This window comes from Rhinatrema bivittatum, chromosome 1, assembly GCF_901001135.1.
Source record: "Rhinatrema bivittatum chromosome 1, aRhiBiv1.1, whole genome shotgun sequence".
NCBI classification, from domain to species: Eukaryota; Metazoa; Chordata; class Amphibia; order Gymnophiona; family Rhinatrematidae; genus Rhinatrema; species Rhinatrema bivittatum.
Window position 1 is genome coordinate 689527179 of NC_042615.1, and position 17587 is coordinate 689544765.

A 17587-nucleotide genomic window follows, 5' to 3' on the forward strand; every position below is an offset into this window, starting at 1 on the left:
GCTAGTGGAATGAGCCCTAACCTGAGTAGGCAACAGCTTTTCAGCATCCACATATGCGGCCGTGACTACCTCCTTAATCCAACGAGCTATGATAGCTTGTGAAGCCAAAGCACCATGCTTTCTCATGTCATGGAGAACAAATAGGCGATCCGTCTTTCAAAAAGATTCAGAAAACTTCAGATACCACACAAGTCTCTTGACATCCAAGGAGCACAAGAGGCAATACTCTTCCGCATCCCTGACCTTATTCAGGGACGACAAAGAGATGGACTGATTCAAATGAAAGTCCGAGACCACCATGGGCAAGAAGGATGGAACAGTACGCAGCTGTAACATCCCCAGAGTCACTTGAAGGAATGGCTCCCAGCAAGACAAGGCCTGCAGCTCAGAAATTTGACGCACTGAACATGTAGCCACCACAGACACAGTCTTCAAGGTCGAAAACTGCAAGGAAAGCTTACGCAATAGTCAGAACATATGACCCGCCAAAGAATTTCCAGCACCAAGTTAAGACTTCACAAGGGAACCGGAAAACTCAAGGGAGGCCTAAGATGCTTCACTCTCTTCAAAAAATGAATCACATCATGGTGAGATGACAATGAACCACTATTCATCTGGCCCCTGACACAGGTAAGAGCCACAACCTGCACCTTCAAGCAATTAAGGGCCAAGCCTTTATTCAATTCATCCTGCAAAAAGTACAGAATGAGTGGCTTCAAAAACTCTTCAAACCTGCACATAAGCCAAGGAAGTGGAGAACTTGAGACCGCGGAGTAAGGAGGCAATCACTGCAGAGAAATAACCATGCTTAAACAGGCGAGCCCTCTCAAGGGCCAAACCATAAGACAGAACCAAGTCGGATCCTTGTGAAGAACCGGTCCCTGCTGTAACAAATGCATGCGCAGCAGAAGGCAAAGGGAGGTCTCCACCAGGATTCTTTGCAAATCTGCATACCATGGATTCCTGGGCCAATCCGGCGCCACCAGGAGTACTAGTCTCCTGTGACCTTCGATCTTGTGAATTATCCTACTCAGCAAGGGCCACAGAGGAAAGGCAGAAAGCAATCTGCCTTCCGGCCAGATCTGAAGAGCATCTATTCCCAGGGACCACAGATCTCTCCTGCGACTGTAGAATCGAGGAACCTTCACATTGCAAGAAGTCTCCAGCAGGTCTAGGAATAGAAGGCTCCAGTGATCCACAATCAGCTGAAAAGCCTCAACTGACAACACCCACTCTCCCTGCTTAGAAAGTCCACTCTTATGTTGTCTTCTCCTGCAATGTGAAAGGCTGAGATCATCTGCAGATAACCTTCCATCCATTCTATAAGCTGGTCTATTTCCTGTGACACTTGCTGGCTCTTGGTTCCTCCATAGCGATTGATGTAGGCCACTGTCGTCACGTTGTCAGACATCACATGAACCACTAGATCCTGCAACCTATCGCTGAAATTCAAGCATGCCAACCATACCACTGGGCTTCCAGGTGATTGATGTTCCAGTGGGACTCTGTCACTCCAACGCCTTTCGTCAGTCAACTCCAGACAGTGAGCCCCTTAACCGTGGAGACTTGCCTCTGTCATTAGTGTTCAACCAGGTCAGAGAGGACAAGGGAACTCCCTTCCTCAGACGATCCTCCTGCAACCACACCTGGAGGTGGGAGCAGATTTCCATCGGCAAGTGGAGCAGAACCGCATAGTTCTGAGACTGCAGGTTCCAACGAGACAGCAGAGAGCACTGAAGAGGATACATAAGCACCCTTGCCAACGGCACCACTTCCAGGGTTGGCGCCATCAAGCCGAGTACCTGCAGATAGGACCACACCATTGGGCATATGGTGTTCACCAACTGACGCATTTGAGACATCAATTTTGGAATCTGAACTTCCGCTAGGAAAACTCTTTCCTGCCCCGTGTCGAACTGAACCCCCAGATACTCCAAAGATTAGGATGGCTAAAGATTGCTCCTGTTCAGTTTCACCACCCAACCAAGCTCCTGCAATAAAGAAATCACCTTGTGTGTCACCAGGAGGCTCTCTTCCTGAGACTTGGCTTGAATCAGCCAGTTGTCCAAATATGGATGCACCATAACCCCTTCTCTTCGCAAGGCCGCTGCTATAACCACCATTGGAAAATGTTCTAGGAGTGGTGGCTAGACCAAAGGTTAGCACCTGAAAACTGATAATGGCGACCCAACTCTACAAAGCGTAGAAAGCGTTGGTGCTCCAATTGGATGTAAATATGAAGGTAAGCCTCTGACAGATCCAGGGAGGTAAGAAATTCCCCCGACTGCACTGCCATTATCACAGAGCATAAGGTTTCCATGCGAAAATGAGGCACGTTCAAATGACGGTTAACCCTCTTGAGCTCCAGGATGGGGTGAAAGGAGCCCTCCTTCTTGGGCACAACAAAATAAATGTTATATCGCTCTGTACTTTCTTGAGACAGTACAGGAACCTCAGCCCTCAGAGCATTTGAAGTGTGAACTCCCCTGCTTCTTCTGCGGGGAGTGGCAAGGGGACACCATGAACACATCCCGAGGAATACTGTGAAATTCCAATACACATCCTTCTCGAATCACCTCCAGAAACTACCGGTCTGATGTGATCTCGACCCACCTCGGATAAAAGAGAGAGATGTCCCCTATCTCTTGTTCTCGACAGTGGGTCAGTAAACCTTCATCGGGAGGTTCCACCACCCGAGCCTGTGCTTCGTCTGTTGCAAATGTCTGGATCCTCCAGCACGACCTCTCATGATAAGGAGGCGCTGCACCTGTCTCTTATCCTCTGGCAAACGAGGAGCTGGAGATTCGTTCTATTTTCTGGCCAGGTTCTCCAACTCGCTGTCAAACAAGAGCGAGTCGTAAAAAGGCAATTTGGTGAGATTAGCCTTGGAGGTTGCATCGGTCGACCAATTTTTCAACCATAACTGGCACCTGGCCGCCTCAATCAAATTCACCCCTCTGGATAAGGTGCGAACCAAGGCACAGCCTGCATCAGCTAAAAAGGCAGCAGCTAGTACCATAACAGTGCTAGGTTTTACACCAGTCAGCAAGCTCCTGGGAGAGATGCAAACATGAACAAGCCACCAAGGAATAACATGAAACGATCTGCAAGGTCACTGCCACAGCTTCAAACACCTACTCAAGGATAGTCTCAATATTGCTATCGTGAGCATCCTTCAAGGTCTCTCCCCCTTCCACAGGAATAGTGGTCTGCTTGGAGATTGCACACATAAGTGCATCTACCTTCGTAAAACAGAAGTGCTCTCTCACCACTGGATCCAGAGGGTACAGGCCTTCCAAAATCTGACTCCCTTGGAAATAGCCTCTGGGGCATTGCACTCAAGCTCAATTACATTTTATTGAATTTACGAATCGCCTAACACAAAAGTGGTCTAGGCAATTTTCAAGGGGAACAAGCATAAATAGAGCAAAAATAAAACCAATAAAAAGTAACAATATAAAATCATAAAACAATCCAGGACAAAAAGAATGCATTAAAAATAAAATTTAAAATACAAATTAGAAATAACCAGACCTAAACAAGAATGTTTTTAGGAGAGTTCTGAAATTTTTTATAGAATCGCACTGTCGCATTTCAAAAGGGAGTGAATTCCAAAATTCAGGGCCTGCCACCGGAGAAGGAACATTCACGTACGATTTGAAGACGTGCAAATTTTGGTGAAGTAACTTCAAGGAGACTACGCTGTAAGGAGCGTAAAGAACAGGCTGGTTGGGAGAACTTAAGCAAGGAATTTGCCCAGGGGCAAGAGTGTGATCTATATGCTTTGTTCCTGACAGGAGGCATGTTGCTGAGTTAATAAGTAACTATTTGGGCCGTAAGGTTGAGGATGGGAGACCAATATAGAGAGAGTTACAATAATCAATAATGGGAAAAATAGAGGCCTGGAGCACTGTACGGAATTTAAATGGAAAAACAAGTTATTTAAGACCAGCCAGTAGACGAAGTCTGAAAAAACCTTGTTTTAATACGTTTGACTTGAGACTTGAATGAAAGAGTGCTGTCTAAGACAACCACTAGACTTTTGACCTGGTTACTTATTGTAAAAAGAGATGAATTAATGCATATAGTTGATTCAGAAACTAGAGTAGGGACTAGATAGAACAAGAAATTCGGTTTTTGACATATTCAGTGTTAATTTATTGTGTTCTAGCCATGATTTGATTGGAGAAAAGCAGATATTGATATGATTTTGTGTATCATCCCAGGATGAGCGAATACTGCACATAGTTTGTAGGAATCAGTCAGATTGGATAGGATTTTGCAGAGGGGCACTAAATATTGAAGAGTAATGAAGAAAGAGCAGAGCCTTGAGGGACTCCAGTTTTAATTTGAGAAATGGATGAGAAATCATTGTGAATGTTTACTTGTTGAGTGTGATTAGATAAATAGGAACGAAACCAGTTTAAAACTGTGCCAGATAAACCTGCTTCCTGTAAACGAAAGAGTAGTATATTATGATCCACAATGTCGAAAGCCAATGAAATAGAGGGAGACTAGCATGTATTGATGGCCATTGTCGATGCCTCTTCTAGTATTGTCAGTTAAAGAGAGATGTAGGAGTTCTGTGTTGAGAGCACGGTGAAAACCAAACTGATGAGGATTGAGAACCTCAAATTTTGAGACATGATCTGATATCTGGGTCAAGACTGAAGCTTCGAAGATTTTTGAGAAAAAGGGTAATGACGAGATTGGCCTTCAATTAGATGGATCAGAGGGGTCAAGATTGGGTTTTATCAGCAAAGGACGAACAGCTACCTACTTAAGACTGTTAGGAACAGTCCCTTCATTTAAAGACAGATTAAACGTGTGAAAAGAGGAGCCAAAGAGTCTTTCGTAACTTTAAGCACAGCAGATGAGCAAAGAGCTTGTGGACAGATTGTGGTGTTAGATTTAGCAATAAAGTTGGTGACCTCTGTTGATAACACATAATCAAACGTTTTCCAGGAAGGTATGATAGAGATGGCTTCTTCTGAGTACCATTTGGGAACACTGACGAAATTAAGACAATTTTTCAATCTTTAGGTTAAAGAATTTAAGGAAAGAATCAGCAGAAAGATTGTTAGAGGATCGGAGGTTCGGTGGTATTGAATTGGTCAAGCATCTAACAATATTGAATAGAATTTTCGGGTCATAACCAACGTTATTAATTAATTAAATTCGAGAAATACCTTTTCTTAGCTTCCAAAATGCAGGTTTGATGTCTTTAGGGATGATCTAAAGGCTTGGACAAGAGATGGCAATGGAGGCCATCGTTCGTCCCTTCTGAATGGCGCTGCCATCACAGGACCCAAGGCTCAGAAATGGAATCTGCCCCAGGAACTCCAAGCATAGTCAAGGTCTGGGAAAAAACAAAGCTGACAATTCACCTCTATGAAATAACTGTTACCTAGTTCTATATGGCTCCAATCCAGAGGGAGGGGGAGCAGAAGGACCGGGGGGGGGGGGGGTGTCATCCTCCGAGCCAACCTGAGCAAGATTCAATAAAAGTCCTTTTTCACCGATCCATTCATTCTTTGTGTTTATTGCTAATAGCCATCTTGGATCGGCTTCTGCTTTGTTTTTTTGGAAAATTTGCTTGCCTGTATTTGTAGCTATTCTTCAATAAAACAGTTAAAACCGTTTATTTACATCAGTGCAATAGCAAAGGTTAACTCAAAGGCTGAGGCAGTGCCACAGCTGCCCTACAGGAGATCGAAACTGGGGATGCAGCTCAGGCAGTGTACAAACCCATTGGTGGTGGGTAGTGCGAAAGGGAGAGGGAGGATGCTATTCTCATCCTTTGCACAACAATGAAACATAATAGTCAGACTCCAGGTACATGTGTATTGGACTCTAGAGACCCATATTCTGTGGAACCTGGCCATAGGATGGTCATTGTCATAGCTGGGAAAGCCAGAATAAAAAAATTGAGGCAGTGCGGGGGTGAGGAATCTCCAGATGGTTCTGATTGAAGGCTCATGGTTCTGCAAGGCCCACCGTAAAAAATGGTTCTGATTCAGCTGGAAGCCCAAAGGAGCATGAGGAAAATTGCTGGGCCAAAATGTAATAATTTAAGAAAATTAAAAACTGAAAATACCAAGCGCATATTATCAATGGTGATGGTCTACAAAAAAAAAAAAAAAAGAGGTCACACAGGAGATGGCAAGGCAGCAGGACTGGCTAAACAAACCTTCTTTCCTTCCCATCTTCCCTCAGAATGTCCTCCTCGCTAGCCCAGGAAAGACCATATGAGATGCCCTCAAGCAGCAGAATAATTTATAAAGTCTGTATATCCTGTGCTTTATCACCTCTCCATCTCCCCTACCTATCTTCCTAAGCAATGGTGTGTAGGCCTTCTCCTCTCTCCAGCAGTTGGTGGGATGGGCTCTGCCAGCCATCCCAGACCTTCTCCTCTCTGTGGTAGCTGGGTGGTGGGATGGGCTCCAACACCAGCCGCCCCATACCAGCACTGTGAGTATTTTTACAACTCATGTGCCAGGAACTGCCAGCCCACAAGTTTAGAAAATGTTCATGCTACATTAAAAATGTGTAGCAGCTGGAGATTTTCATTCTATCTCTGGAGCTTTGAACTATGGCAAATTTACTTTTAATGATTACAATCTGTAATTGTTGGATGGTGTGGCTGCTGCCATTAGTCTGCTTGAATGCACAAGAATAAAGGTATTCAGACCCGAGGAAGAGAGTGTCAGCTCCCAGCAGCCGGTCAAAAATGTATTATGTAATAGACGCCGAAAAGGCTTTCGACATGGTCCATTGGCCATATTTGTTTAAAACACTGGAGCGGATGCACTTTGGACCCAATTTTATTCGCTGGATACGGGCTTTATATGAGAATCCTAGGGCGTGTGTCAAGGTGAATGGTACTTATTCTGAGTCCTTTGGGATAGAGAGAGGTACCAGACAGGGCTGCCCTATGTCCCCGCTATTATTTGCTCTATTTTTGGAGCCACTGGCGATTAAAATTCGAGATACGGTGTCCATTCACGGTATTCCCGTAGGGGGGGTAGACTATAAGTTATCATTATTTGCAGACGACGTGCTGTTCACCTTGACCCGACCGTCCGAATCTCTGGAGAGGGTGGTATCGGCATTGGCCCAGTTTAGTGCGGTCTCTGGTTTTAAATTAAACTTAACAAAATCAGAGATTCTTAATATTTCCTTGCCAGAGGCTCTTGTTCAGAGTCTTCGAGCTCAATTCCCTTTCAAATGGGCTAAACGCAGCATTAAGTATTTGGGTATTCAACTTGGTAATAAGTTGGAGGATCTTTATCACTTAAATTACACTCCACTTGCTTCAAAAATTTTTCAGGATTTGGACAGTTGGACGAGGCATCAGTTGTCTTGGGTGGGACGGATTGCTGCTATTAAAATGACTGTTTTGCCCAAGTTCTTGTACTTATTCCAAACCTTACCAGTGCCTATACCAAATGCCCTTCTTAAACAATGGCAGCAAAAGTTGTTTGCGTTTATATGGAAGAGAAGACCTCCAAGGATAGCACGGTCTACCTTATATAGACATAGGCTACAGGGGGGATTAGGGGTGCCTAACCTGGGGTATTATTATGCAGCCACCCAACTCTGGGCTGTGATAGATTGGAACAGACGGAAGGAGAGAAAGAGGTGGGTGGATATCGAACAGGCTCTGCTGAACCCCATGCCGCTGTGGGCTACTACGTGGCAACCGAAAGACACCTGGCTAACCGGGGGTGTTGAAACTCCGTTCTTGGCTAACACGCTTCGGATTTGGGGCAAATGGAAAGCCACTTTAACAGGGGATAGGCAGTATTTTTTGAGTTCCTCCCTATACCATAATCAGACTTTTACTCCTGGGTGGGACTCTAGTGGTTATGCACATTGGAAAGAACGGGATATTCTCACATTTGGTAAACTGTGGGAAGCGGGTGGGTTTCTCCCATTTACGACTTTCCAGGACAGATATCAGTTGGAGGACAGGGATGTTTTTCAATACCTGCAAATTAGACATTTTCTACACTCCGGTGTAGTAACATATGGCCTTTCTCAGGGGAAAAGCCAATTTGAGAATTGGTGCGACCAGGCTGATAAGGTAACCAAATTGATCTCGCAAATTTATGAGTCTCTTAATACGGCTGCCCAATCCAAGCCCGGCTTTATGTTAGCCTGGGAGAGTGACCTTGGGGCCCCTTTGGGTAAGGACAAGTGGGATATCATATTTCAGAACACTAAACGTTGTTCTATCTCCGCATCTCTTCAGGAGAATGGGTATAAGGTGCTCCTCAGATGGTATTGCACTCCACATAAATTATGGAAGGCTAAAATATTGTCGTCTGCAAGCTGTTGGAAGGGATGTGGGGAGTGTGGAACCTTTTTTCACCTCTGGTGGCGGTGTGATAAAGTGCAGCGATATTGGGCTCTAGTGAAATCTGTGTTGCAGGAGATCTTTCAGCGCTCTGTTGATTTGTCCCCTGAACAGGCTTTGCTTAATGCACCAGTGGCTGGTAATACCTATGAATGGCTACTAACACAACAGATTTTAATAGCCGCACGGTGTGTGTTGGCAGCCCAATGGAAAAGTAGCCAGGTACCTGATCTATCACTGCTAATACGGAAACTGGATGTAATGATGGAACTATACAAGCTTACTGCGCAAAAGCATAGGAACCAGCCCAAACATCTGGCTGTGTGGGAGCCGTACAGGAAGTGGAGAGCGAACAACCACCCGTAGCACTATTTTGATATTTTGCTGGATATTTATTGGGGGTTACTGCATATGGGTTGGAGGTGTTACCTGGGTTTAATGCAGATTCCCTGATACTGTTATTTCCATTGACTTTCCTTACGTGGATACAGGTCTTGGTCCAGACATACTGAGTATTGATCCTATTGACTTATAGCTTTATGTATGTAACTTCCCTGCCCTGACACTTCGGAATTGTTGTAAAACTGAATACCATTGTAGTTGGCTTTTATGTCTAATGTTTTGTTTCTTGTTTTCAATGGTTAATAAAAATCTAATTGACAAAAAAAAAAAAATGTATTATGTAAGTCCATTAAAAAGGTATCACCTTATATATATATTGATTTGATTGCTAACTTTTATTTCTGCGCAACCTGTAATTGTGAAAACTGAATTTCCTGCAATTCAAAAAAGGGTACTGGATGGTGACCTGGCAGAAAATCAGCACCAAGTATTAAAGTAAATTCTGATATCTTTATTACTTGACCTCATAGGGAGGCTGTGGAGATGGCTGAAGATTGGCTAGATTCCTCTGGGAAAGGAAGTGGGCAGGGGGCTCACCATGTGTGTTCCTACGGCAAAATAAAAGGGGGAGTTTTTGTGTCTTGCAGAATTCACAGATTCAAGGGAATCTGACAGGAGCTGCAATGTGAATGCTTCTGCTATGTCTTCTGGCTCGAATTGGACTCAAGACTACCATCTTATTTCACACATAGGTCACCTAAACTGGGATCTGAACTGGTGGCCCAGAGATGAAAAGCTCTGTAAGGCTGTTGCTATTCCCTGACTGAGCCATCCAGTCCTCACTAAAGAGCTGGTCCAGCCTTGCAGAAGAAGCCATGGAAACATATGGAAACATAGCCAACAAACTATGCCCGCGGGCAACAAAAAAACTCAAACACAACGCCTCCAAAAGACAACCTTGGTTTAACGAGGAACTTCAAAAACTCAAACACTCCCTTCGACAGAAAGAAAGCAAATGGCGCAAAGCACCATCACCGACCTCCCTCTCTGCTTACAAACTCGCCCTCCACCGGTACAAAAGCTCTACATTAAAAACAAAAAGGGACTTCTACGCGCACAAGATCCATCACATTATTTTTGACTCAAAAGCCCTTTTTGCTTACGTATCTAATTTAACACAAATCAATATCCCTGACATTCCTCTCAACCAAGCGCAAGAAAAAGCAGAGGAGTTGGCCCTCTTCTTCAGCAACAAAATCTCCAACCTTCTAACACAGCTGAAGTCTAACACTTTAGCGCCATCCAGCACATACCTCCATCCCTACAAAGACATTTCTCTACAATCCTTTGAATCCATCACAACTTCAGAGATCGAAACAATACTGAAGAAAATGAAACCCACGTCACATCCATTCGACCATATCCCATCCAAACTACTTCTACTAATTCCAGATACCATCTCCAAAGCTCTGACAGACATTATCAATTGTTCTTTAGCCCAAGGAATCTATCCAGATGACCTGAAAATTGCTTCCATCAAACCGCTCCTAAAAAAACCAAACTTAAATCCTAAAGATCCTACCAACTTTCATCCAATTTCCAACCTCCCTTTCATAGCCAAGGTAATGGAAAAATTAGTTAACACCAGACTATCAGACTACCTCAAATACCACAGAATTCTGTTCCCCAACCAATATGGCTTTCGAAAATCTTTGAGTACGGAATCACTACTAATATCTCTAACAGATTACCTCATCATGGGCCTCGATAAAGGTCATGCCTACTTACTAATCCTCCTGGACCTCTCGGCCGCTTTTGATACTGTTAACCACTCCATCCTTCTAAATCAATTAGCGAATATTGGAATAACAGGTACGGCACTGTCCTGGTTCAAATCTTTCCTTGGGAACAGAGGCTACAAAGTCAAAATACACAACAAAGAATCTCAGCGGTATCCTTCCGATCTAGGAGTACCACAGGGTTCCTCCCTCTCACCCACACTCTTTAATATTTACCTTCTCCCCCTCTGCCAACTGTTAACTAAACTGAACCTTAAACACTTTTTATATGCGGATGATGTCCAGATCGTCATCCCCCTCAAAGAATCCTGCACAAAAACTCTAGAATTCTGGGAAAATTGCCTTCTAGAAATCAACGGCCTCCTCTCCAGTCTAAACCTTATCCTAAACTCTTCAAAAAGTGAACTCCTTCTAATTTCCCCTGAAAACAGTAACATCTCCACAAATCCACCAGCCAACTTACAAACCTCACAAGTAAGAGACCTAGGAGCTATCACTGATAACCGGCTAAACCTAAAATCATTCATTAATCAAACTACCATGGACTGCTTTCACAAACTTCATGTCTTAAAAAGAATAAAACCACTTTTCCACCCTCATGACTACAGAACAGTCCTGCAATCAATAATCTTCTCTAAATTAGATTATTGCAACTCTATTCTTTTAGGTCTCCCATCTTCTCACACTAAACACCTTCAGATGGTTCAAAACACGGCAGCCAGAATATTGACAAACTCAAGGAGAAGAGACCACATATCTCCAATCCTCAAAGACCTTCATTGGTTGCCAATTCATTATAGAATCATATACAAGTCCATTACCACTATCTACAAAGCCATCCATCATTACTCTCCGCTTAACCTACAAATCCCACTAAGAAAATACACCTCCTTCAGACCCATCAGAGAGCCCTACAGAGAATCCCTACAGGTACCACATACCAAAACCTCTCAACACATAACCTTCAGAGACAGGGCTTTCTCCACTGCAGGACCTCCACTATGGAACTCCATTCCACCGGATTTGCGACAGGAACCCAGCCTTCCTACATTTAGGAAAAGACTCAAAACGTGGTTATTTATGAAAGCCTTTCCAGACCCCAACTGGACCCTAATTCACCATTAACTGACACTCAGACTTTACCTTAACAGGGTAATCAATAACTTTACAGTAACATGGTAATTAACAACCTTCCAATTATTCATAACTTTGTTAACACCATTAATTTGGCAAATTTGTTCTCTATGTTAAATTCCTATCGCCTCTTCACTGCTCCAAGTTGTGTATTTCCCTGTTTTATTGTAACTGCAACCTTTCTTTCAGCACCCGTTAATGTTAATGTTCTTATTATATCTTCTTTTCACCCCTGTTAATTGTAAACCGGCATGATGCGATTCCCATCGGGAATGCCGGTATAGAAAAACTCAAAATAAATAAAATTTAAAAAAAATGGGCCTAGGAAGCCGTTACATTTGGGCAACTGAGAGAACAGAGCTATGCTGCAGGAGAAAGTCTGACTGAAAGATCATCTCAGGCTTTTTTGGAACGCAGAACCTCCGATGCATTCACAGCACTCTTATTAAACAGTTAATCTTTATGCACTGTTATTAATGTGAGCTAAGCACTATTTACACCAACTCCAGATAAAGCTCCAAGTTTTGTATTCTTGCTGGAGTGTGTCTCCTTGGCCCAATGGTGAATGAACCCAGCTGTGGGTGTCCACCTTACCATGGTAAAGGCAGCACCTGTTCACTATGATAAACCTGGGAAGAAGTCTGGTATAGTACTTGTTAAACACATAACATTTTAATAAAAAGAAACATTTCTCTGCTCCTAATAAAGTTCAGTAGATACCAAATGTATTGAGATTTCAATTATCATGGAATTAGTTGACAAAAAGCAAGAGCCTTCTATTTCAAAATATTAGATGCTTTAAACTCATTTTTTAAAGTTAATTTACAATAAATCTCCGGACGTCTGTCTAGCGGGAACAAATTCAGCCATTCCCTTGATTTCTTCCTGCTATCTCTGCAAGAAAGAGGAGCTGCAGCCTCGCAGCGCGAAGCGCCACAGAAAAGAAAGTTGCAAACGTGCTGCCGCACATCCTAAAAGCTCCATCCCCACACTTTGGAAAGTTGCCTTCATTTAGCAGCGAAGGATGCGGGGGCAAAGCAGGAAGAATTACTTACGAAAGTCTGTGCGCGCCGCAGAGGGAGTGCGGGAGGGCAGGTAGTGGTGGGGGGGTACCCGGCAGCGGTGCCTGCTGTCGCCAGGAGAGGCTGGTACTAACTGATAGCCTAGGCAGCCACCGCAGCAGCCGCACGCCTTCCGCCTCCCTCCCTCCCTGACTTCTCTCCTCCCCTCTTCCTTCGCGTGAAAGGGGATTAACAGCATCTGCAAGTGTGTGACTTTCGGAAAAGGGGCGAGGGACGGAGCCGGCGGTGACGCGAAGGAAAAATAGGTGGGGCTCTTCCTCGGTCATGCTCCTGCCCTGCTGCCGGGGAGGGAAGGGCGCGTGCTCGCAAGACTCGCGCACCAGAAAGAAGGGAGCGTGTGAAAGGAGGGGGGCGGGCCCCGGGGGAGCTGACGGCGCAGTGAGACCCTGGTCTTTCGCTGTCGGGTGCGGTCGGCGCAGACGTTACGTTTTCTGCGGAAATGCCAGAACGGCTTTTTTTTTTAACTTTTTCTTGTATCGGTTGGTTGAGGCAGCAAACTCTTTTCTGGAGACTTTTCTCTGTCTTTCACGCACTTTTTGTTCAGCGTAGGCAGAAGGTCGGATCAGGGAGAGCGGCCTAAACTGTTATAGCTGTGCGATTTTCTGATAAACCTGTTTGAGCCAACTTTCTGATATAACTCATGTTAACCTACCGGAATATATGTAGCAGAGCCGTGGCCTGACAATTTAGCACCAAGGGCCACCACAAAACTTCCCTCCTCCCCCCCCCCCCCCCGCCCCCAATTTTTTCACACACACACACACACACACACACACTATCTCCCCGTTTCACCATCAACCCCAATGCCCTTCTCCCCACTAACTCTATTGCATCCCTCTTATCGCCAATCCTTGTACTCTATCCCCAAGTCCTGTGATCTCCTTCCCCAAACCATCCCAGCACCCCCTCACCGAGAATTCCGACCTCCAATGCTTGCCCAGATGGGCCAGACCTCACCAGCCTTTTAACTGGTTTCTTCAACCCCAGCCTTCTTCCACCTCCCCATCAGCCTAATCTAGGCACACTTCCTCCTCCTTCCCAGCCCAATCCATGCACTTTTCTCCATAACCCAACCTGGCACTCTTCCCCTCCTACCTCTGAGGCTGGGGGCTTCTTCCAGTTCATATGGACCCCTTCTTGAATCTGCTCTGCCTCCATCTTTTTCTGGCGACAGGACTGCATAGTCTCATCATCTTCTGGTCCATGATGCTGGCGTGATTCCTTTTGGGGGGGGGGGGGCATTGACTGCCTGAATTATGCCCATAAACGTAGCAGAGCAGGATTTATTTCACTGCTGGCCAGCAGTCTACATAATCTGTGCTGGCACCAAAAATTTTGAACTTGTTTACAGTGCCAGCACAGATGCTGCAGAGTGCTGGTCAGCAGGAGGAATATTTCTAGCCATTCCTTAAGCCAGCTGGCAGAGAAGGGGAAGAAACAGCAAGCATCAGGAGAGCACAGTCACAACAGTGAGTGCTTACTCCTATACTAGTGACCCCATTATGGATAATAAATCTATGTATAGCCAGTGGTACAGCAGAGGTGCCCATGTCCTAAGCCATACAGTCACTACAGCTCTGATATGTAGGAGCCAGGGTTGCCAACTAGCTCAAATGTAGATTTTCAGGACAGGCTAATCCATTTCTGGTTTTACTCCGCTGCCTATTGGCATTGCAGTCTTGCCTTTTTTAAAGGACATCAATAGGCACACCAGAACTACAGGTCCACGAAAGCCTCTCCAAATTCTGCAAAACTCAGCAGCCAGAATTCTGACAGGAATAAAGAAGAATGACCACATAACGTCCATACTGATTTCACTACACTGGCTTCCAATTAAATCCCGAATCGAACATAAATCCATGACCATCATACACAAATTACTAAACAATGAACATCAAGGTCAAATTGGTTTAAACATAACCCCCCAGAATCCCCAAAGAAACTTATGTTCAAACAACACAGGCCGCTTAACAGTCCCGTCCCCCCCCATCAGAGATGCTCACTTGACAGCAACCAGAGAAAGAGCATTTTCCATCTGCCTGTCCTAAAATATGGAATTCACTCCCAAAAGATTTAAGAACCCAACCTAACCTCAAAACTTTAAAAAAAAATCTAAAAACGTGGCTGTTTTACAAAGTCTACATTGACAATCAAGCATCACAATATCCAAACACCCAACAGAATTACCAACCGAGACCACCAAATCCATTTCAGATAGAAAAATGGTAAACATTGTTCTAGTTCTAACTTGCTAGTGCTATTACTACTTTCAGGTTTTGCTGTGAAATGCTCCAATGAAATCATTAGGCTTTAGTGTTACACTTTTGTGGTGTATTGGTAACTTTTTAACATTTCTGGTTTTTGAATCTATATCCCAATGTATTGTGATACTTGTAACCCAGATTCTTCTATTTGAAACTAGCATAGTTATAAAAATATGTAATGGGAGGGGGATCAAAATCAAGACTGGCCCAACATTTCTCTTAAGTAAATGCATCACTTGGCAGCTCTGGGAAATGCTAATAACTTTATTTAAGTTTGTTTTTTTCACCTTTAATTCAAAATGAATCATAAAATGGATTACAGTTAAAATATCATAAACATAATAACAATAATTACAATATCATAACCCTAACAAACACAAAACAAAGTTGAAATCTCTACTCTTCTTCCCCACTACACCTTAGAACAGGTCTTTTTCCTTTATAGGAACACAAGCCGTTAAGCCTGTTAAAACGGGCTACATTACATTTTTTTTTCAGTCCATTTTCTAACACAGCACCCTTCTACACTTTTTCTCCCTCTCTCCCCCTTCCCCTCGTTCACTCCTCCCCTTTCCTCCACTCAGTCTTACTCACCCTCTGTCTCCCACTGCCTTCTTCCCCTCACTCTCACCTCCCTCCCCTTCCCTCAGTCACTCCCACCTCTCTCCCCTTCCCTCAGTCACTCCCCACCCTCTCTCAATCCCATCCCCTCCCCCTCAGCCCTCCTCCACTCCCTTTTTCTCTGCTCCACAACTTCTTACCCTTCCACTTACTCTCATCCCTGTCTCTCACCTCTCCCTCATTCTCCCTCTCCCCCTTCCACTTACTCACATCCCTGTCTCTCACCTCTCCCTCACTCTTCCCCACCCCCTACCTCCCTCCCACACACTCACCCACTCCTCCCTCCCTCTCACTCAGTCCCTCCCTCCCCCTCAGTCCCTCCCCTTCCCTCCCTCAGTCCCTCCCTCCCACTGTCCCTCCCCCTCACTCAACCCCTCCCTCCCTCTCACTCAGTCCCTCCCTCTCACTCAGTCACTCCCTCCCATTCCCTCCCTCCCACTCAGTCCGTCCCTCCCTCTCTCCTCCCTCCCTCTCTCTCCTCCCTCCCTACTGGCCGCCCGCTGCCGCTGCCCGCTGCCGCCGCTGCCACCCGACGCAGCCGCTGCCATGTTTTTTTTTTTCTGACGCTGGCTAAGACCGACGTGCTCGCCCGCACATGCGCAGTAGAGCTGCTCTCTACTGCGCATTTGCGGCACGTCGGTCAACCTTCATTTATTAGGTTGATTAGCGTGCTCAGTGGTGTCCTGACATAGGAACTAAAAAAGCAGGAAGTGGTGTCCTGATAAATGAACCAAAAAAGCAGGACTCTGCCGAATTGCACTCAAATAAGAAAAACACACAAAGGAACTTTGAACTTGTAATATGATAAGCAGTTTCACCAAGTCTCTGACTTGTTCTTTTTGTTTGTAGTTTTATATTTTCCATTACGTCACTTTTGTCTTCCTTCACCTATTTTCTTTCTACCTCATTATAAGGTGAATTTTAAAAACCAAGTGAGCGCATCAGTTGGGGGATATATGCACAAGTCAGGCTGCATGCCGACCAAATTATAAAAGCCACCCAGATAGGCACGTATTTCCCGCTGCATGCACATCTTATAAGTTTTCACAAAGGGGTGGGGTGTGGATATTTTGGGGCGCGGTAAAGAGACGTGCGCATAAATACGCACCTGGTGCATGTGCTCAGGTCCAATGGCACGTAAGTTTACTTCTGTTAGGGACGAGGGGTAAGTTAAAAAATAAACAGACAGGACCATTTCTCAGGGGTTTAAAGAGTTTGGAGTAACTGGGGGAGTACAGGCTTTCGAACCAGGGGGGTTTGAAGGACCTGTTCACTGGGTGAACTGGTGGACAAACTGGTGAAACTGGCAATGGCGTGGACATGCGCCCCTTTTAAAATGCCCTGATTTATGCGATAGAAGTGGGATTTACATGCATAGGCACACGCCCACTTAAAATTGGGCGCAGATATGCGCATGGTCAGGCTATTTTATAAAATGCGTTCATAATATACCATCCCTTTTATTTATTTATTTTATTTAACTCTTTTCTATACTGACATTCATGATACAGATCATATCATATCGGTTTACAAGGAACAAGGGATTATAACATTAACATTGAAGAGGAAGCAAAGTTACAATAAAACAAGGTTGTGGAAACTTGGGAGCTGAATTAGCCTTTGTCCTTCTCTTCATCATGCTCTTTTCCTTCTTGATTCTTAGGGTTAGATAAGTCTTGGAGGGCTTGAGGCTAGCATCTTCTGGCTTGCTCTATTCAGTGAGTCATAAATGAGTCAACCGATAGGAAGCCCGATGTAATGAGGTGTGCTGGGCTGTACACACATGCTAGCAAGTGGTTGTGCACACATTTTATGTGCAGAACTTTAGTCCTGATTTAACAAAGAATTTTATGAACAAAAAATGCGTAGACAACCACGCATTAATGTGCGCAATAGTTAGCATGCCTCCATGCAACTTTGATGTTAATGACCATTAGCTATTACACCCCCCCCCCCCCCCCGTGCAGAGGTACGTAAGCCTAGCTC

The 17587-nt window shown here is 44.7% G+C and overlaps 1 protein-coding gene across 1 annotated transcript in view; it reads right to left on the minus strand.

The window, feature by feature from the left end:
- Window positions 1–12903, minus strand: part of GCNT4 (glucosaminyl (N-acetyl) transferase 4) — a 75688-nt gene extending 62785 nt beyond the window's left edge. The window contains exon 1 of the mRNA XM_029575071.1: window positions 12690–12903. The gene's annotated coding sequence lies outside the window, so the exon portion shown is untranslated. The remainder of the gene's footprint in view (window positions 1–12689) is intronic.
- Window positions 12904–17587: the final 4684 nt, after the last annotated feature.